We start from the raw sequence: 25372 nt of genomic DNA on the forward strand, positions 1-25372 counted from the left end.
TCCCGGTTTAATAAATGTTTTAATCAACCGAAAGAAGCACTGACTGTATTGAGTTTTTGTATTTTATGTGTACCAATCAAGCTAGATAAAGGAGGTACATAGTTGCTAAATGCATAACATGTAACAACATGAAACATATTTGTAATAAAATCGCCAATAAAAATCTAGGTTGTTATATTCAAATATAACCACTCTTCTGACCAGGTAAGACAACTCGAATTTCTCTTTTTTCAAATTCATTTCCTGGTAGTAATTATTTTTAGTAAAATAAAACTATTTATTTTCTGAATATTATAGTATTGTAGCTTAATAGTTGCAGCAGAAGAAGAAGAATAAAAAAAGCTAATCTAGAACTAGAGCTCCTACGAACTTATTCCTAATACATTTGATTAGGATTACATAAAAAAAAACAATGTTTAAAGAGGTCATCACAGGTTGCCGTGGCGCCACAGGAACTAGTCCTCAATTAATTTATTAAAAATAATATATATATGTAAGCCAAAGGTACAGACCGCTGCAAAGTTCCGCCTCCGACCTATATCTATAATTCCTCCTCTCTCTTGTCTTCATTCAAGTAAGAGCCTAGCGATGATAACGGCACATTTCTCGCAAAGAGAAGGGAAGAGCATTGGAGATTGTTGAATATTGAGGGGGAAAAAAACATCATCACGTCTCAATCAATACCACCATTTCCTCTTCATCACAATAATCATACTCTCTTTCTCTCGCATAGTGAAGAAGAGATCCTACTTTTCAGCAAGATAACTAGATAATATTAGGCCTACCTTCCTATTATTAGGAACTCTTCCGTTTTTCTACCAATTCTTAGTATACGAGGAAATACGTGGAAAGGAAGGAGAATTTAAAAAAAAAAAAGATCACTAAAAAAACATGGTTAGGTCAAGATATTCTGACGTCCTAGATCCATGATTAACCTAACTAGAAAGAAAACGGGTCATAACCGACTAGTGATTTCATAACAGCGTCTCCAGGCAATCCGTGATCAAATGTTACGGCTCTGTGAGCTAACACTTATTTTCAATCTTACATTTCATTTTCAAAAGTCAGCATCTTCTATCTAGTTAACTGTTACACCAATATAAAGTATGAAGACATATATTATTATTTCAATGACGTACCAAATTAACCTTCAAATACAGTCAATAAATTAGACCAATCATAATGCTACATTATTCCCGTTAGATTTTGAAGCAAATGTACGAGGGTCGTTTGAAAAGTCCGTGCAAAAATAAAAACTACTTAATTTTTGGGGGTAAACCTTTTTTATTTTTCAACATAGTCTCCTTTTAGGCTTATACACTTCGTCCAACGCGGCTCTAGTTTGTTGATCCCTTCCGAATAATAGGATTTGTCCAAGTCTGAAAAATAGCCATTCGTTTCTGCAATCACCTCCTCGTTTGAATAAAATCTTTTTCCCGCCAGCCATTTCTTCATATTGGGGAACAAATAGTAGTCCGAGGGAGCCAAGTCTGGAGAATAGGGGGGATGTGAAACGAGTTGGAACCCTATTTCCATTCATTTTGCGACCACAACTGCTGAGGTGTGAGCTGGTGCGTTGTCGTGATGGAAAAGGACTTTTCTGCGGGCCAATCGTGGGCGTTTTTCTTGCAGCTCGGTTTTCAAACGGTCCAATAACGATGAATAATATGCACCTGTAATAGTTTTACCCTTTTCCAGATAGTAGATGAGGATTATTCCTTGCGAATCCCAAAAGACAGTCGCCATAATCTTTCCGGCCGAAGGAACGGTCTTCGCCTTTTTTGGCGCAGATTCCCCCTTGGTAACCCATTGTTTAGATTGTTCTTTGGTCTCAGGAGTGTAGTGATGTATCCATGTTTCATCCACAGTGACGAAACGACGCTTAAAGTCCTGCGGATTCTTCTGGAACAGCTGCAAACCGTCCTTGCAACACTTCACACGATTTCGTTTTTGGTCAAGTGTGAGCAATCGCGGCACCCATCTTGCGGATAGCTTTGTCATGTCCAAATGTTGATGCAAAATATTATGTACCCGTTCATTCGAGATGCCCACAGCACTAGCAATCTCACGCACCTTCACTCTTCTGTCATCCATCACCATATCATGGATCTTATCAATGATTTTTGGAGTAGTAACCTCAACAGGGCGTCCAGAACGTTCAACGTCACTTGTGCCCATATGGCCACTCCGAAAATTTTGAAACCACTTATAAACTGTTCTAATCGAAGGTGCAGTCACCATAATGTTTATCAAGCTTCTCTTTAGTCTCCTGAGGCGTTTTGCCTTTCATAAAGTAGTGTTTAATCAACACACGAAATTCTTTTTCGTCCATTTTTTGAAAATCACTCGACTTCCTCGATTCAAACGAATGCCAAACACAAAGAAATAGACCGATCTGGCTGAAACTTGGTGTGTGTTCTTCCAAGAGATGCTACTAACTAAACATAACCTCGATACGCGCCAGTGGTGCTATCTCTCTGACTTTGCACGAAGTTTTCAAACGACCCTCGTATAGAATAAACCAATAAGTGAATATAACCTAAAATCAAGAAACTTAAAAAAACGAGGAAACAATTGTCTCAATGGCGTAGACATAGACCTAGCATTTCTATTTATCTAAAGATTTCTGCATCCAGAACAGAGATGTATTTGACAGCATCCAAACCTAAGGACTCTGGAAATGAAAGCACAATACAGTCCTCTACATCTGAAGCGAGTCGCCGGGCATTTCCAATCACTTCCCTCCTAGAAACTTCGATAGGAATCCGGTTTATACCACAACGCATTCTTACACCTCTGAGAGCTCTCTTCCGGTCATAACCGCCCGCCCACAAACACAAATCTTTAGCACCTACCATTGCCACAAGAATCTTTCATTGACGTAATAATTCCTGTTTATAACATTCAGAATTTAGTTTAAAAACCAGTAAAACTAAAAAAAATAAAATAAAGAGTTCATTCACACTGTACACTCCCTGAGGAAGGTCGTAAAGGATTCATGCCGACGACACTCTAGAAGGAGGAGCTAGCTGAATATCGGGGCTTGAATAAAGCTTTAACTTCTTTTTCTTTCTTAAGTTGTAAAAAAAAATTTTATTACAAAATTATACAAGGGGGAAAAAGAGATGAAGAACACCTACGCAGAAAATAAAAATGAGTCTTGAGGAATGAAAGGACTTAAGTGATTTCTAAACAGCATTACAACATACGTAGACATGTTGATGCATGTTCAACGAAACATAAAAGTGTGGAGCATGATTCTTTTTTTTTTTTTACTCAAAAAAATAAAATTCTTTATATATTTTAATATGGTAAGGGGCGATCTATGCTGAACATCTGAACATATTAACACTTTTTGTATGTATGCACATACGTATGTACCGACGAACATCCGCTTTCTCCAGCTAAATGTTTCATTTCTAATGAATAATAAAACATAAATTTTACTTTAAAATAAATATGGGGTGTTTTACTCTTAAAAGTCTGGAAAAGGAAAATCTTGCCTTTTCTTTAAAACAAAAAGTTCAATCATAGTGAACAGAAGGGAAAAAAAATTAGTTAAACATACAAAAAAGAAAATTATTCTAGATCTGGTTAATAAAAAAAGTAAAGTAATTGCCTATTTTTTGTAGGCGGGGCTTAACGTCCAACTACCAATTAGGTAGAAGTGGACAGAGGCGATTAGCTAACATACTGTAAATGTCTTTTATTAACCATTAAATAAAATCCAAGGCCTAGACACCGGGAATCGAACCCACTAAACCAACAATACACCTTAGTATTGCGGGTCTAGCCCCTATAACCGTTCGGCTACCGTGTCGCCTAGATTTGGTTAATATTTTCAGCAAATAAGAATATCAATTTACGCACAGAGAAATTAATTGATTGAAACACACAAAACTTTTGGGGAATCCTGAAGGTTCCGCAAGTGATATTTCCTGTTAAAATTTGAAACCGAAAACCTGCAGGATGTCCAATATTTTCCCACTTTTGAGAGTTGAGAGAAATTGGCAAGTACTATTTAGAGCAATTAATGAAAAAAGGCGGAGAGGCAATTTTACTTAAAACGTATTACCGCCTCCCAACAGTATGACGTATGAAAAAATTAGCTTCGACATTTTGTGTTAGACTGAATTTGAATTGAACTAGCTGCAGCTCTAAATTTGCCTATTTTTGTCTTTATATTAAGACTGGACGTGGTTATTGGCTTACACAATCATCATTAAACTATTCCAAAACACCCCCCCCCCCCCATTACCGCGAGAGAAGTGGCCATCTAAACGCACTTAATATTTTCTTAAAATCCATATAAATGTTTTTTTAGGAAGTAGTATAATTATAGAGTCAATTTTAGAGTGATAATAGTTAGATCCGGAGATATATATTTCTTTTATATACATGAGATTGTTATAATAGATTTCTATTATACTTACAAAACTGTATCTATATTTCTTTTTTAAAAAAATACACTGTTCCAACTCACCTGTAACAAAATAGAAAAAGTTTATTACTTCTTTTTGCAGAAATTAAAGTAATTTAGAATTAGATTATTTTATGTAAATTAAAATGTAAATTGTTTTGAGGAACAACTATCTCAGATATGCTCGGTCCCGCAAAGCTTAGATGTATTGCAGGTCTAGGTTAGATTCTAGGTGTTGATTTTCGATTTTATTGAAGTCAAGTTCCATCCTTCTGATTAAAAAATTAGACCGGAAGTCTTACAAAATGGAAATCAGTAACTATAATTAATTTTGTTAATACAAAACAAAAACCCTAACTAGTACGTTTATAACCACCGTCGAGAGTCTCATTTAATGTGACTCATCTATGAGAATTACTCTTCCTAACAATGCAGGTGTAGTTCGAGCTATAATAAAAGGTTAATGTTCCAATATGTATGCAGATTTTAGATGACTCACCTAGCCGAGGGGGTGGTGGTGGAAGGAATTCTTGTTGTAATTGTTTTGAACCTGAATTTCACTACAACAGAAAAAGGAAATATATAGACGAATGGCGAGAAGTAAGTGTTATACTTATTTACGTATTTTTTCGAAAGGATTTCTCAAAGTTTTATGAAAGAGGTTTTTTTAAAAATTGGTGTGGGGTGCGGATTTTGTGGTATCAGTGAAAAGTACAATATACTTTTGGAAAATATCAGCCCAAAACGAAAGGGTTACTTTTCTTTTCTTAAGCACGTGTCGTACGATTTTGTGGGAACTTCGTATAGTAATTGCTTGCAAGTAATTTCAAAATTGGAAAACCCACGCGGAGGTCCCGGGTTCGAATCCAGCTGCTGACCCTTAGATTTTCTCTTCCTAGGAGCTTCTTACAGCTCACTGTCCGCGGTGATGGACAGTGTTGTCTGTAACGAGACAACATCATTAAAAAAAAAATTGAAAACGTTTCCCCCAAGAAAATTCATAAAAGGGCCCTTTGGAGGGAGAGAGAGTGTGTGAGAGAGAGAGAGGAGGGGTAAGCTTCCCCCTAAACCCAGGGGTCGCCAAACATTTTTTGATCATGGACCCCCCCTATATAATTTTTCGAAATCTCCATCGACCCCCATGATAAAAGTAATTTTCAGATAATTAAAATAAAACTATCTATTAGGTACTGTCTTTGTCACATTTTGATTTTAAACATTTATTAAAGTAATTTTACATTGTGTAACAATAGTTTTATGAAAAATATCTTAATGTTGAAATTTAAATACCTTAATATTTATTTATTATTTTTAATTATTTATTTAGTAATTTACCATCTGTATACATGTATACATTAAGTAAATAGGAGGTGAATGAGATGAACTGGAGCGGGAAGAGCAGGAGGAGAGAAGCTACCCAGCGGTAGCACTCTCTAGATGAGACAGGGGAATGTGAGGAGGAGAATATGAGTAGGAGAGAGTAGAGATTTAGTCCTTCAGACTGCAAGGATGTCGCGGGGCCACTGGGGATTCAATCGGCGAGAAGGATTGTTAGTGTTGTCAGAGGAGGTGAGAGACAGTACTAGAGGATTGGAGCAACTGGAGAGAGCAGCATGGGACTAGGCGATATTTCGTCTTGGCGAGTTGGTCTATGAAGGGAATGTTGAGGTCGTTGTGTAGTCAGTAGAATGATGCGTCAGCTATCTGTCGGAGGAGTTTTGATGGAAATGTCCTGTACTGTCCGTATGTTTGTAGGTTTGGCTGAACCCCACAGCTCTAGTCCGTAAGTCCACATAGGTTTGAGAATAGTGTTGTATATTAAGCGTTTGAGTTTTATAGGCAATTTAGAGCGTCGTCCAAGTAGTCCTGTAAAGCATTGCTTTGTCTTTTAAGTCTAGTGTGCGGGTTCCACGTGAGCCGTTTGTCTATGTAGAGCCCAACTTAATATTTATTAAATAATAAGTAATTATAAATAAGTAAAGTAACTACAGTATTGCTTCTTAATTAATGAGATGGGTTTGTGCAATGGTGTTTCTTTGCAAGGTTCCGCTATATTGGGTTCGAAATTGTTTTTCCTTCGACCCCCTGGCTCAGATCGACCCCCTGGCTCAGATCGACCCCCTACTTTGTTAAATAGACCCCTGGGGGTCTACTCATATATAGACCACTTTGGCGACTTCTGTCCTAAACTATTATTTTAGTTACTACTCAATTTATTATTAAAGTACAGCTCTATCAACCAAAAAGATAGCAAAGGGCATTGATTATGCAAATTATAAGAAAATCTCGCCGTCAAGTACTTTTCAGAATGGTTTTTCACTTTTTTTTTATTAAATTTTTCTCGTAAATATTTCCTGAAACTGTACTTCTGATAAATTGCATACATTTCCCACGACTAATAAACCATTTACCACCTCACAACAACCACACAGAAAAACTAATCCTAAAAAAAACACCTAACTTCCTGTGTACGTAGAAGTGTGTGCAGTCCGACTATATTTAACCTAAAAAACTATATAATGCTAGTGCACGCTATCAGCTGTACGAAATATATTCCAATGATCCGTTACTATGGCAATAATTAACTTATATAGGAGGCTTTGGCGGAAAAAAATATGATAATAATAAGCTCCAAAGAAGACCTAGTTCTCTAGTATCATGGTTAGACTTTTGATCTATTTAAGACCATAAATTGATGATGTTACGCAACATGTGTGTCATCAACATTTTCTAGCTTAAATCTAGAATGAAATAAATTAGAAACAGTTAGTTTGTTTAAAAGAGGAAGTTAAGTAAAAGGTGCTAAAAAATATATCGTAGAATCAATGAATCGTCTGTCAGTTGTGCGCTTTGAACATACGTACAGACATTTGGATTACACAAGCGAAGGCTACATATTAAACACTTGGTAACACTGTTTAAAAGGTGTCTACAGTAAAGAAAACAACATGGTGAATGACCTTACAAGAACTACCCGCAAGTCAGGTAGCTTACTTTGCCAAGTCTTTCTTCTTCATCAGATATTGAATTCAAATTATTTTTATTCATTCATTAATAACTAAAGATTGAGGGAGTAATTAATAATTTTAAAGATTTATTTACAAGTTAGGAGGTGTCAAATCAGAATTTTGTGATTGTGACATATTTTTTTTTAAATTGTATTTTATGTCACAAATATGTTTTCTTCGAAGTAGACCACTAAGTTAGCAAGTTTGAAGCGGAAATCTATACACCAAAGGGATTAAACTACCTCTCTAATGATGGTTGCAAGTCTGAAACCGGAAGAGGAAGCGTGCTATTGACGTATAAATTCAAAGATATTATTTAGCTCTGGAGGATTTACCAATATTTTCAACTGTACATAGCTCTGAAATAATAGCTTCTTCGTCTGAAAAAATAAATTTCCTAAGCATAGATTGTAGATTGTATTAAAAGGGCGGTTCCACCAGAAAGGGGAAGGATCGCGGGCAATCCAAATGCCATTTGTTCCCCGCCCACCCCTCATCTCATAAGAGATACCGGGGCTTTAAAACAACAAATCCGGCTAAGTTTGCCAGATGCCAATACAATAAACTAATAAAGTAGTAACAGGACACTAGGGAGCATGGCGACTCAATCGCCCAGTGCACTGAACAAACCTAGAAAGTTCGTTAAGATTAGCAGTTGCTATAATCTCCGGTAGGGAGACATTTGACCTTCCGAAGACGAGAAATCTAGTTTTAGAATAAACGGAACACAACTCTACAAAGTGTCGCACTGTCTCATTGGACTCACCACAGCCATCGCAAATTGGCGACTGGATAAAGCCGCATTTGAAAAGATGAATACGCTAAATCCGCATGTCCACTCAACCAACCTGAACCAACTGGCGGATCCGGGACCTGCTAAAACCAACTATAGCCCTTTTTGAGAGGCCAAGAATTTCTTTAGCCTGACGGCAGTCAGCTCGGGATCTCCACCGTTTCCATTGTTCCTTCAAAATCTACTGCTCCACCTCTGTTCTAAAACGTCGATAGAGTTCAGGGATAATGGACTGAGGAGTCATTGTTATCATCGCAGCTCCTTCCTTCATCAGCAAGTTCTTTACCCGGACTCCTAGAGTGACCAGGAGACCAAGCAACCGAAACAGTATTCAAAGCTCCCAACAAATTGAGAGCAGCATGGCAAGAATTAACGGAGATTTGGTTCTTACTAGAAGAGGTCAGAGCTTTAATTGCAGCCTGGCTATCCGTGAAGAACCTAATATCAGTATAAGTTGCAAATAAAAGTGATAGGTAAAATCGAGTTGTGAGAAAAAAAAAATCGATAGAGCCATTTCAACGATAAAAAAATCACGATCAACTCAGAAATCGATTCTGAAGTAGCCAGTTTGATTTTTTTTTTAGCTTTTAAGTTATTTATTCACAAATCTGTTTTTTTTGTAAAATATAAATTTTGATGCCTAAATTTAATCTTAGAAGATGAAGACAGACAAATGTTCCAGTCTTATTTTTCTAGTTTTCGTTATTTATATAATTACAGTGAGCTAAAGGGTTTCATTTGGAACTTGCACAAAACGTGAGTTACCACGATAATTTTAGATAAGAAATATTTTTCAGTGAAGATGTAAGGTTTCCGCTATGTTGTCTGTCAGCATTCTTTAACAGAATTATATTCTTATAGTAATAGACAACTATCTTTCAAGTACGAATTCTGTGAAGAAAAACTTGTGATTAAAAAGACGTCTAACTGAACTGTTCAAAATAGATTATCAACTTTAGTCTCACTTTCCAAGTTGAATCTCTTGAAATAAAAGACTAGAGTAATTTCAAGCAATCTTCTATTCTTGTACTTAAATATTAATGCAACCAAGATAAATGAATAAAATTAACAGTACTAGTTGGAATTACTTCAGTTCACTGACTCCAATAATCCTGGCAAAAAAAAAAAACCCACAGAGGTATTTCTGGTGTTCTCTTAGCCGCCAAGAAGTACATAATATACTGAAGCCCTAGCAACAGAAGGAGAAGTCTTGCAAACGAAATACAACAGAGCAGATTGTCTATCCTTTGGTCAGCGGCGCTGATTACTTTTCTAAGCCAACACCACTTGCCTGCGGTGGTGGTGACCTCTCTCTGGCTATGTAATCCCATCCGTGGTGGCTACAAAACTTGCGCTACCGCTGCTTTTCCGGTTCTTTGTACGCTATTTAATACCACTTTAGAGTCTGTTTATGGCAAAGTATTTACCACGCTAAGAGGAGAAAGAGTGAGAGAGGGCAGCGAAGAGACAGAGACAGAGACTAGCTCCTTAGAATCAAGAATTTCCTACCGCGCATGTACAAGATGAATAACGGCCAATAATGTTAATTAAAACACACACTCTTCTAATAAGAAGGTAACTAATTAAAATAATGAAACAAAAAACAAAAAATCAGGTGTACGAAATTACGTCATTAAAGTTCCTTGAAACTTAGAACGGGAACAGAAAAAGAACAGAGGAAGGAGTATCTTTACAGTTCCCTCAAAACTTATCTCTGAAATCAGGTTTCAAACTAAAGTGATAGGCCTAAGATATGTCCAGAAAAATAATTCAAGAAAGCTCGAAACTACCATTCCATTAAAGCATACTTCCTGTCGGAATGATTAGATTAGACTAGGGCGGTCTCAAGGCCTACGTTACTGTGACCCCTTTGGATCTATTGTGGCTCCCCTCACTCTAAAGCTCCGCCCTCTAGACCTGTCCTTTTAATCAGACTTTTGATGCTGTAGAGCAGCTCTCTTGGGTAAACCTCACAGGCCTTGGTTTTCCCTCTTCGAGAACTAACATCCTTAGCCACACGAACCCCTCACAATGTCACAACATGTGCAGTGCCGTTTCCACTTCTTCCTGACAGAACCTGCAAAGGCTATCATCTGCAAGGCCCATGCGATACAAGTGTTTCCTGAGCCTGCAGTGGCCAGTTAATAGGCCTACAATCATCCTTATAGCCCCCACGGGCTTGACGGATTAATTCTGCAGTCAGCCTCGGCGAATAGCCTTTAATGAACTCCTTCGCCTGTCTCTGTCGGAATGATACCTGAACATTTCATTTATACAACATACACTGAAAAGACACCATACAAGGAGAGTTTAAATTATAGCTTTTTGGTAAAAAAAAAAAAAAAAATTTAATAAAAGTAATTGACTATAATCATTCAGCAAAGAAGCACTTCCGGCAGCATGTTTTTTTTTGACGTAAAGCTTATAGTTACGGGCAACCATAACACCGAAACCAAATAACAAATTTGAAGCTTCATAAGCACAATCATTAATAGGCATAGGAAATGCAACATACACTAACCCAATTAGTAAATCCAGGGATTTCAAAAAACCCTGGATACCCCCGAAAATGGATGTTTGCTTAACATAAATAGCAGGAAGAATTTTAAGGAGATAATATTTATCAATCTATTTTCCCCCACTACCCAAATTTTCAATTAAAGATTCAATGACGACATTTAAGGCGATAAATTAGTATTTATCTTTAGAAAATGTAGGAACTATTAGTTCATAAAATCAAAAGATCAATTAAAAGAGAGTTAAAACGTTGGGAAGCTGGACAGCTGATGTGAGATAGAAAAAAGGCGTGGCGCCATCATGAAAGCGGCATTCTGAAGTAATAAATTAATAACCAATAAATGCACTGACCAACAAAAATAACCAACAAAAAACTGCAATTACGTTTAAAGGAGAAATATGGCTGAATTACGTCAAAAGATTTCGGGGAAGATTTTTTAATCAGTAACACACGAATCTCATGACTACTTATCAACTAAATAGAGTGTATCTGAGAAGTTAGAATTCGCGGTAAACTGTTATATATCAAATGTATGTGCATATTCACTAGAATGTACTTAGTAGATAATATTTTATTGATAATTACTGTGATTAAAATGCACTTTTTTAAAATTCTTTTTATTGAGTGCAATAATTATTTCTATAAAAATTATAATTTTCCTTAAATGTTGTTTCATGAAACTTATGTTTTACCATCGAACACTAAAAATGGGCAAGGAAGGTGAAGTGTACAATATATCTTTGGGGAGCTCCAGTATACCTGTCTTAAGACATATGGGAACCTTTTTAAGTAAAAACCGCCCTTTGATGAGTCAATGGAAACCATATGATTGCTGCCCTATTGCCCTATTCAAGGTCTAGGCTCAGAGATTCTCTTTTTTTTCTCTTCAATCTTCTTCCAAAATCAACTTCTTCTTTTCTAACACAATTATATTGATGGCAGCACCATCGTTTGGATAAAAATTCTTCATTTATTGTTCTAACAAGGAAGTGGTGAAACGGAAACGAAAAAATACGCACTACTTTAAATGTGGAAATGTGCCACCATGTAACAGTCCAAAGTTTATTTACCAGTAGGGATTTTCAATTAATTTTCCCCCTTTTCTTAGAGATGTGGAAAAAGAGAAGAAAAATCTCTCCAAAATAGGCAGATTTTTAAAAAAAATAAATTTGGACAAGGGCGACTGTCAAATAATAACTGAAAATTAAAGATAATCAATCTTGTTACATAAAAAATCATTTAACACGCCAAATATTTTATTCCCAATTATTTCCAGTCAACTGCCTGAAAGCTTGGAAACCTAATTCAAACTAAAAGTGTTTAAATAGTTGAGTACAAGGTACAAAACTACCACCTTGTTTATTAGGGAGCATCAAAATGCTCATTGCTAGAATTCTTTTCAGCTAGTAGGAAATAGGTTGTTAAAAACCGGAAATCCATGGTTTCCTTCATTTTGTAGACAATCACAATCATAGCTCACATACGCGTACAATTACTACTGCTTATAATTACGAGCACAACTAATTAACCAATTATATTCCCCCATTAACAAGTTCCACATTAATTCACACATTTAATGTTTTTTTTAAATAATGTTTCAACAAATTAACGACCCCCAACGGTAGCGCTTAAGAAGTAATATTATCTCCACAATGTAAAAAAAGGAGCAGAGAATTGTGGAAGCGGTTAAAGGAAACAGCTGATTAAAGGTAATGCCTTGCAAAGGGATATCATGCACAGATTGAGGAGAACATGCCTGTAAGCAGCCCTTTAATTTAAGTTTAATGTGCTAATAAAATAAAAAATTTAAGGCGCCACAGGTAGCCGAGCGGTTAAGAGACTAAACCCGCAATACTAATATGTATTGTTGGTTTAGTGGGTACGATTCCCGGTCTTAGGTCTTGGATTTTATTTAATGGTTAATGAAAGAAATTTACAGTAAAGTATGTTTGCTAGTCGCCTCCGTCCACGATACCTAATTAGTTGTAAAGCTCGCCTGAAAAAAGTAGGCATTACTTTACTAAAATAAAAAATTACAAATGGATGAATTTTTTTTTGGGTGGGGGCTTTTTTTTGGCATTGTCTTCCGCCATACAGCCAGCATCTTCTAGGTGCTTATCACTAGAATATCACTCACTCTCCATTCTTACTTATAAATACATTCGCTTCACACATTCATCCCTCTACTATATACATACAAACTTACAACTAATGGATGGATCAGTACTCCATATTCCTGCCATCCTTATAGCTTAACCTCAATTAAAATCACCGTAATCCTTCTCTTAATCATTTTCTTGCATTCATTCTAATCGGCTATAACTTTTAAATACGCTCATATTTCATTGCTAGCTCTGCTATATACTTAAGCATATAGATGTTGGTGGAGAATATTATGTCTTCGTAGCGAAATGGTGCATCTAAATACCTGTATATGTCGTCAAACATTAGTTTCCTTTCTACCACATAACGTGGACATATCATTATTATATGTTTGAAATCTTCCTCCTCATTGCAATCTACGCAAAGAGGAAAGAACCTAAAAGATAAATTTATTAGCGGAAAGGAAGGAACTGATTAAAGCAAAATATGTTTTCAGAAATTTAACCTTAAATACATTAATGTAAGAACAAGAAATACAAAGAAATTTACCGTTTCTTTTTAGAATGACGCGTTACAACAATTTAAGGAGCACTGGAGAACTGGAAAAAGCTACAGAGAGAGAGAGAGAGAGAGAGAGAGAGAGAGAGAGAGAGAGAGAGAGAGAGAGAGAGAGAGAGAGAGGACTTGCTTCATCACCAAAATTGGTAGCAGTTTGTACAAACCTATTTTTCCTCTCTTTCTGCGTTATTTTTATTTCTTTTAAATTTAATACTCCAAAGAAGTCCTGACAGTATGAAAGGTCGATGGCACTTTGTACTGGACTCGCTCCAGCCGGCTTGGTTAAAGTTTTTAAAAATAAACCATTAGCTTAAAGAGGGGGCGAGAAAGAGAGACGAACGACCCCCTGGTTAAGGTTCCCTCTAACAATTTATTATTAAGAAATCTATTCCAGGTAAAATTTGGTAATAATAAAAGAGAGTCAAAAATACTAGAACTTTTTTTATTGTTGCCAAATTACGTAATTTATCTTCCTTAATTATATAGTAATAGACATAGTCCGCAATTCAATTAGCAGTTAAGCAAGGATTCTGTTAAACCATGAGCTGAATAAATTACGAGACAATGCGAAAAAATAGATGGCAGTTGCAAAATACGATGGGTTCCCTTTCTTTCTAACTTGAATGAAGTTGAAAAATTGGCAAGATCAATTTCTAGAACAGAAAAAAAGAAATAATTACAAAGGCAATTTAAAATGGAGGATGTAAACTTATAAGATTAATATCTACCAAAGAAAGAAAGAAAAAAACGTAAATTGCATATTGAATTTTGACGTCTTTCCGGCTTAGGCCGCACCCGAAACTCTGTGCCCAAAGAATATAAAAGTAAAAAAAACCTATTACGAAATCAATCAATGCCAAATAGATAATGTTTCTGTGATTACCCAATCAATTAAATACTTTTTATCTTTAAAAGTATTATTAAATGTTTTATATAAAAAAAAATTAAAATTTAAAGTCATTTTAAATTGATAGGAACTGTTTTCTCTAGAAAGAACTGCCAATCGATGTGATTGATTGGTGAAATAAATATGATTATTCTAATCTTGTGAATTAAGAAATTAAAATTAGACCAAAGTTGCCTGTTTGTGTCGTCGTACCAACGCTAGATAGATAGTCCACGCTAGTTTGACGTGTTCGGTGATTATGGAGAGTGTTTGATAAGGTACTTAACCAAAAGAATTGTGGCGCTTAAAGGAGTTTATTTACCTGCTTGAACCTGAATCAGTTCAGAGCTAATTGAACCCAATATCACAATAGATTTTTAGCTTCTTCTTGGGTCTTGTCTATAACCGTTCAGCTATCCTGAGCGACTCAATTATTCAAGAATTATGGTTGGTAATTTCAGGGGGATTTATTTAATCACAAATAGGATCCAAAATTTAAGATGGAAAGCACATAACCAGGAAAAGCATTGGAGGAAAGAAAAAAATGCTTTTCTCAAAATGATTGAAAAATAAATGAAAATCAAAATTAGTTCCGCAAAATTTAGTGTTAAACCTCAAAAAAATAAATAACAATAAAAAGTGCAAAACCTCAAAGAAATGAGGTTAAAGCTTCTCTTTGATCTCTCTTTTTTGATACTTTTTTTTTTAAAGTATAAACTTTTTCTTTCAGTTTGCTGTTAAGAGATAAGAGAGTTTGATTTGATTGGTTAAGAGATTGCGGAACACGCTGAACAGCGGTGGGAGGAGGGTTTCTGTGGAGGGAAGTCGAAGTCTGCATTTAAATTCTAAAGGGAAACTAAAATTACCCTTTTGCTCGGCGATACATATACTATTAAAACGATACAGAGAAGATTAGTATGGCCTCTGCGCAAGGATGACACGCAAAATCGTGAAGCGTTCCACATTTTTATTTATTATAGGCGCCACGGTAGTCGAGCGGTTATGAGGCGAGACCTGTAAAGCTAATGTGTATTGTGGTACTGGGTTTGATTCCCGGTCTTGGGCCTTGGATTTTATTTAATGGTTAATAAAAGAAATTTACAGTAAAGTTCGTTCGCTAGTCGCCTCCGTCCACGACACCTAATTGGTAGTTGGACGTTAAGCCCCGCCTGAAAAAATAGGCAATTACTTTACTTTTTTTGTTACTCCTCTTTTGCTTTAAAAGTAGTGGGAGAAGGTAACGTATTGAACTATTTCATTACTTTAACACCTTCACATAGAAAAAGGGGAGAAAGAAGTTAACAGTTTCCCCCAGCAGGGACAACTGTTTATTACAAGGAGAACGTGATTTAGGGGGCCTGAATAAAATGGCATGGGCTAAGGGGAGAAAGCCTTAGAGAGAATGAGGACAGCAGGTGTTTCCTAAATTTTACGAAAAGAAATACTAGAAAACAGTCCGGGTACAAGAGAGAGTAAAGGGAAACAGACTGCTGTTGGTTTTATGTCGAAGAACAATAAGCAGAAGAAAGAGCGGTAAGAAAGGTCTGTGTGTTAAGGTATGAAGGTACGACGAGTGGAGGAGGTAAAGAAGGAAGGGCCGATGACTAAGTGACCACCTGTTTGCAGCTAGTACTTGGAATATCAGGTACTATGAGCACCTAGGGTGCCATTAAGGCAACAAACTTGGGAACATTATATTTACGATGAAGATAGCGCCTACTCAGGGATTTTGGAAAATTTGACGATTACAGTACTTCTTCTTACTGGGAGTAATGTCCACTGTTATGAAAATCTTCTATGTTTTTGTTTTGTTTCTTATTGTTCACACACACAGAACATGTGCTGTTGAGAAAACTATCCTGTAAGGAAGGCCCTAAACATTCTTAAGGAAGCAAGGATTCTTAACATCCTTCAGAACAAGTTCTCGACTGTAAAAACTATCGTCTGACAACTTTTATTGCCATTCAAAATCTCTATTTCACAAATAAATAGTAGCAATTACTTGAAAACATCATTTAATTGGAGAAGCAAATATTAAATTGGCTAGAAATAGTACGACTGACTTGCGAGACCTGCGAAGCTAATATGTATTGTGGTACTGGGTTTGATTCCCGGTCTTAGGCCTTGGATTTTATTTAATGGTTAATAAAAGAAATTTACAGTAAAGTATGTTTGCTGGTCGCCTCCGTCCACGACGACACCTAATTGGTAGTTGGACGTTAAGCCCCGCCTGAAAAAATAGGCGATTACTTTACTTTACTTTTTGTAAGACTGACTGAAAATATTATGATCGTTTTTTTGGGATATAAAACTGTATTCATCAGCACATCCTGAACAGGGATCATCATCCCTCTCTCTGAACTTACATACATGAGGACAAGTTATCCCCCTTTTCTTTTTCAATTTCTTCAGTCATCAGCCTCTTCCTCAAAAAAACGACCATGTAAAAAAGGTAGGCTCCTCGCAGATAGCGTTAAGGAGTCTGGCCAGAAACTGGTCAGGAACAACAAACAGGACTTATCACAAATCCATTTTGTAACGATTACTAAATATTGCAAATCAAATACCAATAACCCTTTACTTTTAATTTATTCCATTTCAGAGTTCCTCTACTCCACCCCCACCCCCCAAAAAAAAGAGTAAAGTGATGAGTCCCTAAATCACATGGAAGATACAGAAAAAAAAGTTAAGACCTGAAGGAATTGGATAACAGGGAGCTGGCACAAATAAGACTAGCAATGGCAGCTATAATCACACAAGAGTATTTTATATCTTTTTTAAACAATTCTGACAGGTGGTTATTTAATAAAAAATTTTAAATATCCTAAGAAACAGAAAAATAAATTAAATTTAAAAACAGAACAGGGAAAAATAAATAAAACCTAGAAATATATGCATATATAATTATGGAGGACATTTAAAAACGTTTGTATTTAAGTAAGGGGGTAAGTGAATGGTCTGCAAGCAGTACAGGTAAATGTTCTCATGGAATGGCCAACTATCAATCAATGGTCACGAAAACTTGGACGTCATTATTAATAAGTAACAAAATATACACTGTTTTTGGTATATCTGTTTGTATGTTATTAACATTTCTACAAAGCAACAGGGAAATTAAGAATTTGTTGACCGCATTTTTTATGTATATTCTTTTTTTTAACATTTGTAAAATATTTAAATGTAAAGACTGGAATATGTTTAAAAACGATTCCGGTCAAGTGTTTCAAATGATTTGTACGAATTAACGGAATGAACACCTGTGAACAGGAAATAAATTGATTGTCAATCATAAATTCATTTCATTCACTTCAAGACAAATAACTTTTAAAATACTATAAGTGAAGTAACGCTCCATTTTCCTGATTCTCCTACATCTTAAATCCTATTTTGTTTATCATTGAAATGTTTGAGTTTTGTATTGGGCTTCGAGTTTGTCTTTCGACCATAACTTGAGATTTTTCGCTGATGGCTAAGCCATATGATGACCTAGGTACATTTGGACATATCGGACCCTCGATTTTTGCGAGACCTACAAAGCTAATTTGCATTGGGTTCGATTCCCGGTCTTTGCCTTGGATTTTATTTAATGGTTAAATAAGAAATAGTAAAGTACGTTTACTATTCGCCTCCGTCCACGACACCTAGTAAATGGTAGTTGGACGTTAAGCCCCGCCTGAAAAAATAGGCGATTACTTTACTTACTTTACTTTACTTTGAATCCTATTTTCTTCCTTTATCTCCCATTGCTAGTGCTTGGTTATCCTTATACTATTGGACCGCAATTATGAAGCCTATGATCAAAGAGAAATGGTTATGAACGAAGTACATAAAAAAAAACCAGTTCCGAGAATCTTTCTAATCAGTTTGGTTAATAAGGACTGCTGAATTGTTAGCCAAATTATGATGGCAGGAAATGAACCAGTTTACCAGATTACTGAAGCTGGTTACTTAATGTGATCATTGAACAACTTGTAAGAAGCAAATCAAACTGTAAAAAGCAAATCTAAAAGGCTTTGAATTTATTTACTACCTGTTCTATACTTAAATATTAACATTTTTAATTGAAACACACTGTTAATTTGTAGATACAAAATTACAAAAGTTACAGATGAAGTTGTTTCTGTTTTTTTCGGGGACCTTTAATTCAAGTACGTGCTTAAAGCTTCAAGCTTTAAAGTAAGAAAAAGCCTTGTACAGGTGTCAACAAGCTTTAGATACAGAATACAATCAACAAGAGCCTAAAAAAGAACTCGTATCAACACCTAGAAAAAAAAGTATTCAAATTGAACGGAAGTTATAATGAAAAAAAAAAAAGGGACTTATTTCTTAAAGATGTAAAGTTCTTGACAGTTGAAAACGTGAAGAAGTGAATGACCGGGAACATCACCAGGTGACTTGTGATGATGGTGATGATGATGTCCAATCAGTAAATTGACTCGACATTGATGGACAGCTTCTATCATGTACTGCCTCCTATAGTAACATACACGGTCATTACCAAGGTATATATCACACCATCTTTTTTTTTTATCGTCAAAGTCTATCCACTATCTTACATGTAGAAAATAAATAACCAGAATCAAATAGTTTTGGAATTATTTCTTGTTTTACAACAAAAAAAAAATAGTAAAATGGAATTGGATTTCGATCTACGAGGGTCGTTTGAAAAGTCCGTGCAAAGTCAGAGAGATAGCACTACTGGCGCGTATCGAGGTTATGTTTAGTTAGTAGCATCTCTTGGAAGAACACACACCAAGTTTCAGCCAGATCGGTCTATTTCTTTGTGTTTGGCATTCGTTTGAATCGAGGAAGTCGAGTGATTTTCAAAAAATGGACGAAAAAGAATTTCGTGTGTTGATTAAACACTACTTTATGAAAGGCAAAACACCTCAGGAGACTAAAGAGAAGCTAGATAAACATTATGGTCACTCTGCACCTTCGATTAGAACAGTTTATAAGTGGTTTCAAAATTTTCGGAGTGGCCATATAGGCACAAGTGACCGCTGAACGTTCTGGACGTCCTGTTGAGGTTACTACTCCAGAAATCATTGATAAAATCCATGATATGGTGATGGATGACAGAAGAGTGAAGGTGCGTGAGATTGCTAGTGCTGTGGGCATCTCGAATGAACGGGTACATATAATATTTTGCATCAACATTTGGACATGACAAAGCTATCCGCAAGATGGGTGCCGCGATTGCTCACGCTTGACCAAAAACGAAATCGTGTGTAGTGTTGCAAGGACGGTTTGCAGCTGTTCCAGAAGAATCCGCAGGACTTTAAGCGTCGTTTCGTCACTGTGGATGAAACATGGATACATCACTACACTCCTGAGACCAAAGAACAATCTAAACAATGGGTTACCAAGGGGGGAATCTGCGCCAAAAAAAGGCGAAGACCGTTCCTTCGGCCGGAAAGATTATGGCGACTGTCTTTTGGGATTCGCAAGGAATAATCCTCATCGACTATCTGGAAAAGGGTAAAACTATTACAGGTGCATATTATTCATCGTTATTGGACCGTTTGAAAACCGAGCTCCATAAAAAAGTCCTTTTCCATCACGACAACGCACCAGCTCACACCTCAGCAGTTGTGGTCGCAAAATGAATGGAAATAGGGTTCCAACTCGTTTCACATCCCCCCTATTCTCCAGACTTGGCTCCCTCGGACTACTATTTGTTCCCCAATATGAAGAAATGGCTGGTGGGAAAAAGACTTTATTCAAACGAGGAGGTGATTGCAGAAACGAATGGCTATTTTTCAGACTTGGACAAATCCTATTATTCGGAAGGGATCAACAAACTAGAGCCGCGTTGGACGAAGTGTATAAGCCTAAAAGGAGACTATGTTGAAAAATAAAAAAGGTTTACCCCAAAAAATTAAGTAGTTTTTATTTTTTCACGGACTTTTCAAACGACCCTCGTAAGTATTTCGGGTTTAACGTCAACAGTTTTTAGTTCGGTTAATTCTAAAAAAATTCTAGATCAAGTCCATATAACGTACGAAACACTCACTCACTAGATCTGAAACGACGATCTCTAACTAGATCTTTTAATATTAGTTTGGAAAATCAAATTCATGCAATCAAGTAAAACGAAGTAGAAACAAAAAACAAAACAAAAAAAGAATTAAAAAGTTAAGATAAATCAAGAAGGCAGTGGTTGAAAGATGGCTGGCTGAATGAAACGCCGGAAATAAAAAATTTAAGTTTCGAAAAAAAAAAAATTATGTAAATTTATTTAATTATGGAGTCACAACTATTACTCTTAGCGATGAAAAGATAAAGCTGGTAATAATCAAATTACGATTCGCTGTCATCCCAATTTGAATAAATAAATACTGACGAGACGATGTGTTCGTCCTGGGCGGACGGCAGAATTCTTACAAAGAATAATCAAACCAGAATTTGGTTTCAATAAATCAATATACAAAGGGTATAATTGTTGATTTATAATTACTAGGCAATCTTAAAAGTATACAAACAGTTCTCTTGTCTATATAACAAGAGCGGTAGAGAGTCTACCAAATTTTTTTTATAATTTTAAGTAAGAAAAATCAATCAATCAATAAAAAAACTACAAAACGCATGAATACAATTCACAATGAAATATGATGAAATAAATGATAAAAATGAATTTTCCTAAAATTTCCCCATAGATAGAATAAAACTTTATTTTCCTGTACAGACTAAATAAGACACGGTAACGGGAGACCAAAAAAAAAGTAGATAAAGTGAAAACCTTAGCCAGCAAAAAATAGAAAATATAAATAAATCTGAAAACAGTGGAAAATAACTATACCTACATATACAGATGACTGGGAATGCGGAAAAACTATTACGTAATACGTGAAACGGTTTATAATGTGGAAATTAGCATCACTAATTTTTCTGGTTATGAAGTTCTAGAGTTTTTCTATTTAAACAAAGAAACTGCACTTCTGGATCATTTTTGGATCAAAAGATTGGTCTGATTGTTGGTGGTGATTTGGAGAAAATCACCACTTCACTGCACTTGTGGAGAATAAAAACATTAACAGGGTCCCTTAGGAGCACGAAATAGCGCAATTAAATGCAGAAATATTTAAACTGCATCAATTTCCAAATTTTAAATGATGCTGATACACCATATACTAATAATGTTAACAGCACATTATTTGTTTTTTTTGGAAATTTTTGGGGAAGGGCATTATTTTTTAGAGGAATGACTCTCTGGTTTCGAGTAACTACCTCAAAGTAAAGCATAATTCCATGCTAGGGGCCAAAGTCCTTAAGCATCTGAGACTCACGGCTTAAGACACAACTTAATAGGAATCAAATCTTGGGCCCTTCCAAAGTTAACCTGTTTCGACTTATGTATCCACCACTGGATAGATAGATAGATTAGACTAGGGCGGCCTCAAGGCCTACGCCACTGCGACCCTTTGGATCTATTGTGGCTTCCCTCACTCTAAAGCTCACCACCCAGACCTGTCCTTTTAATCAGACTCTTGGATGCTGGAGAGCGGCTCTTGGGTAAAGCTCTTCCACCACTTGATACTCCACAAACTTGATAAAATGGACCCATAATATGAGAAATATTCAATTTTAGGATGCCTGCTTAAACCACAATGCCCACAATGTAGGGTCTTAGTAATGATCGTAATAAAGACAAAACTGACCACCCTATCTGGGAGACCCACACTCAGCAAATTAGGCAAAAACCCTGTCAACACACCAAAATCATCCAGAAAGATGAAAACCGTATAAAGCCAACCCATTCCTGGAAGCTAGAAAGACATGGTTTCCAGCAGGTTTAGGACCAACTAAAAGGCAGTAGATGTGTGCCTAATTTTTGGCCCACCTATTTTTCCCAACTCCTCATTTCCTGAAATATCCCCATTTCACCTTATTACCATACAGGAACCTTATCAAACAGACTTTAAAATATTCTAGCGTATTTCCGGCTTGAATCGCGAAAATTGGGAAACCTTAGCAATTTTTCCTAATTTTGTTTCTATAATTAATCTTATTACAAAAGACACATAATTTAAAATTAAACATTATTTCTTTTTATTTAAGTGATAAAATAGCCATTATTTAAAACTGTCTATTGACGTAATAATAATATTCAGCACTTTCATTACTATGGTAACGAGAGATCCCATCTTGGTATAATATTACCCACCTTTTACACACGAGATTTTATTGTTAGCTAACACCATTTTTTTGATTTTACAATCAATCTTTAAAGCTTTACAGTCACGTTCGTATAAATATTCTTCCTCACAGTTCACGCCTTTTTTAAAAGTTGTATTTCAAACTTATTCTAGAGATTTCATCGATTACAATGCTATTATATATGTTACTTATAATGGAGGTTATAGGAGAACTTTATTTTTGGTTTTAATGTAATACATTAACTTTGTTGGATTCTCAATAAACGAGTAGTATAAAATATACAAAATATGTATTTGTTTATTGTTCTTTAATTTATTTATTCATTTAAGGCGCCACGGTAGCCGAGCTGTTAAGAGGCTAGAGCCGCAAAGCTAGGATGTATTGCGGTACTAGTCTAGCCCTTGGATTTTATTTAATGGTTAATAAAAGAAATTTACAATAAAGTATGTTTGATAGGCTGTTATAGACTAGACCCGCAAAGCTAAGATGTATTGCGGTACTAGTCTAGCCCTTGGATTTTATTTAATGGTTAATAAAAGTTTACAGTAAAGTATGTTTGTTAGGCGGTTATAGGCTAGACCCGCAAAGCTAGGATGTATTGCGGTACACTAGTCTAGCCCTTGGATTGTATTTAATGGTTAATAAAAAAAATTACAGTAAAGTATGTTTGTTAGGCGGTTATAGACTAGACCCGCAAAGCTAAGATGTATTGCGGTACTAGTCTAGCCCTTGGATTTTATTTAATGGTTAATAAAAGAAATTTACAATAAAGTATGTTTGATAGGCTGTTATAGACTAGACCCGCAAAGCTAAGATGTATTGCGGTACTAGTCTAGCCCTTGGATTTTATTTAATGGTTAATAAAAGTTTACAGTAAAGTATGTTTGTTAGGCGGTTATAGGCTAGACCCGCAAAGCTAGGATGTATTGCGGTACACTAGTCTAGCCCTTGGATTGTATTTAATGGTTAATAAAAAAAATTACAGTAAAGTATGTTTGTTAGGCGGTTATAGACTAGACCCGCAAAGCTAAGATGTATTGCGGTACTAGTCTAGCCCTTGGATTTTATTTAATGGTTAATAAAAGAAATTTACAATAAAGTATGTTTGATAGGCTGTTATAGACTAGACCCGCAAAGCTAAGATGTATTGCGGTACTAGTCTAGCCCTTGGATTTTATTTTATTTTATTTTTTTTTTTTTATTTTTTTTTTTATTTTTTATTAGAATTTTACAACTGCACAAATATATATGCAACAAGTAAATGTGCTAAATAAGTATAAACATGGCGTGATTGTCGTGAATGACAGTCACCCAGTGGTGACCATCGTTAGCTCCTCAGGTGATCTCGGGGCCAGCGACGCCTGAGCCGTCGTACGGGGTTTCCGGGAAGTGATTGGGATGAAAGGAGTTGTGCGAGTGGGTTGGGATGGGATCTGAGGAGTTTATGGAATTTAGTGTAGCGGGATTTAGCGAGGTTGGTTAGAAATGGAATATTGAGGTCGGTATGAAGGGTGAGGTTTGACACATAGAAAGGAGCGTTCGTAATACGGCGGAGGATTTTAGACTGAAGGATTTGTATGCGGTTAAGGTTGGATTTTTTGGCAGCGCCATAGAGTTCCAGTCCGTAAGTCCATATTGGCATGAGGAGAGAGATGTATAGTCTTCTTTTGTTTCGTAAAGTAATTTTCGATCGTTTGTCAAGTAGTCTGGCGAGAAGTCGATATCTGGTGTTGAGGTCTTTTCTTTTTAGTCGAGTATGAGGATTCCAAGTAAGTCTTTTGTCGAGGAATAGTCCGAGGTATCTCACGTGATCTGCAGGTGGTATAGGGGTGTTATACATATAAACAGGAGGAGGGATTTTGCGGTTAAGTGTGAAGACTATGTTTTTGGATTTAGAGGGATTTATTTTAATTCTCCAGTCGGTTAACCATGTTTCTATGGAATTGAGATGGGTTTGAAGTGTACGGGTAGTGAAGACAGGATCAGTACCAGAGGATAGAATTGCCGTATCATCGGCAAAGGTGTACAAGGAAGTAGAAGGATGAGTTGGTAGGTCAGCCGTGTAAATGGTGTAGAGGAATGGGGCGAGGATGCTTCCTTGTGGAACACCAGCAAGGATAGGATAAATAGAGGAATTGTGGGTTCCATAGGATACTTGGAAGTGTCTATCAGTTAGGTAGGATTTAAGGACTAGGAAGTATGTTGAAGGTAGGATGTTCTTTAGTTTCCAGAGGACGCCCTCGTGCCAGACTCTATCGAATGCCTGAGCTATGTCTAAGAAGACACCCACACAATATTCTTTCTTTTCGAGGGAAACAGCGATGGCGTCTACAACGCGATGAGCTTGTTGTATAGTGGAATGGAACTGTCGGAATCCAAATTGATGATCAGGAATATGTTGAAGGGGTATAACTATAGCTTGAAGGCGGGGTAAGAGGAGTTTTTCGAGGATTTTACCCAGGATAGGAAGGAGGCTTATTGGCCGATAGGAAGAAGGACATTGAGGATTCTTATTAGGCTTGGGGATCATTTTAATGGTGGAAAACTTCCATAGGAAGGGGAAATACGTTGTGCGGAGGACGGCGTTATAGATTGTCGTGAGGAGGATAACTGCTTTTTTGGGGAGTTGCAGAAGGATATTGGAGGTAATAAGGTCGTAACCAGGACTCTTCTTTCTCGGGAGATTGAGGATTACCTGCTTGACTTCTGTAGGAGTAAAGGATTTCGGAGGAGGGGAGAGTTGTAAAGGGACGTCGAGTTCGTTTAAAATTTTTTCGGCATGATTGTGACTTATAATGTCTGTGTGAGGACTAAAAACAGAGCTTAGTTGGGTGGCAAGGAGTTCGGACTTTTCTGAGTCAGATTTGGCCCAGGTTCCGTCATTTCGTCTGAGGGGAGAGGAAACAGTTTTGTATTTTAAGACACG

At 36.3% G+C, this 25372-nt stretch overlaps 1 protein-coding gene and 1 non-coding gene across 4 annotated transcripts in view; one reads left to right on the forward strand and one right to left on the reverse strand.

Moving 5' to 3' along the window:
• GEFmeso (Guanine nucleotide exchange factor in mesoderm) overlaps window positions 1-25372 on the reverse strand; it is a 411992-nt gene that overhangs the window by 84995 nt on the left and 301625 nt on the right. The window lies entirely within an intron of this gene.
• On the forward strand, window positions 15149-15255 carry LOC141456605 (U6 spliceosomal RNA). The gene has a single exon (XR_012459889.1). It is a non-coding gene; the product is annotated as a U6 spliceosomal RNA (small nuclear RNA).

The sequence above is a fragment of the Rhodnius prolixus genome, unplaced genomic scaffold (assembly GCF_049639745.1).
Source record: "Rhodnius prolixus isolate KJV_2025 unplaced genomic scaffold, Rpr scaffold_4, whole genome shotgun sequence".
Classification (NCBI taxonomy): Eukaryota; Metazoa; Arthropoda; class Insecta; order Hemiptera; family Reduviidae; genus Rhodnius; species Rhodnius prolixus.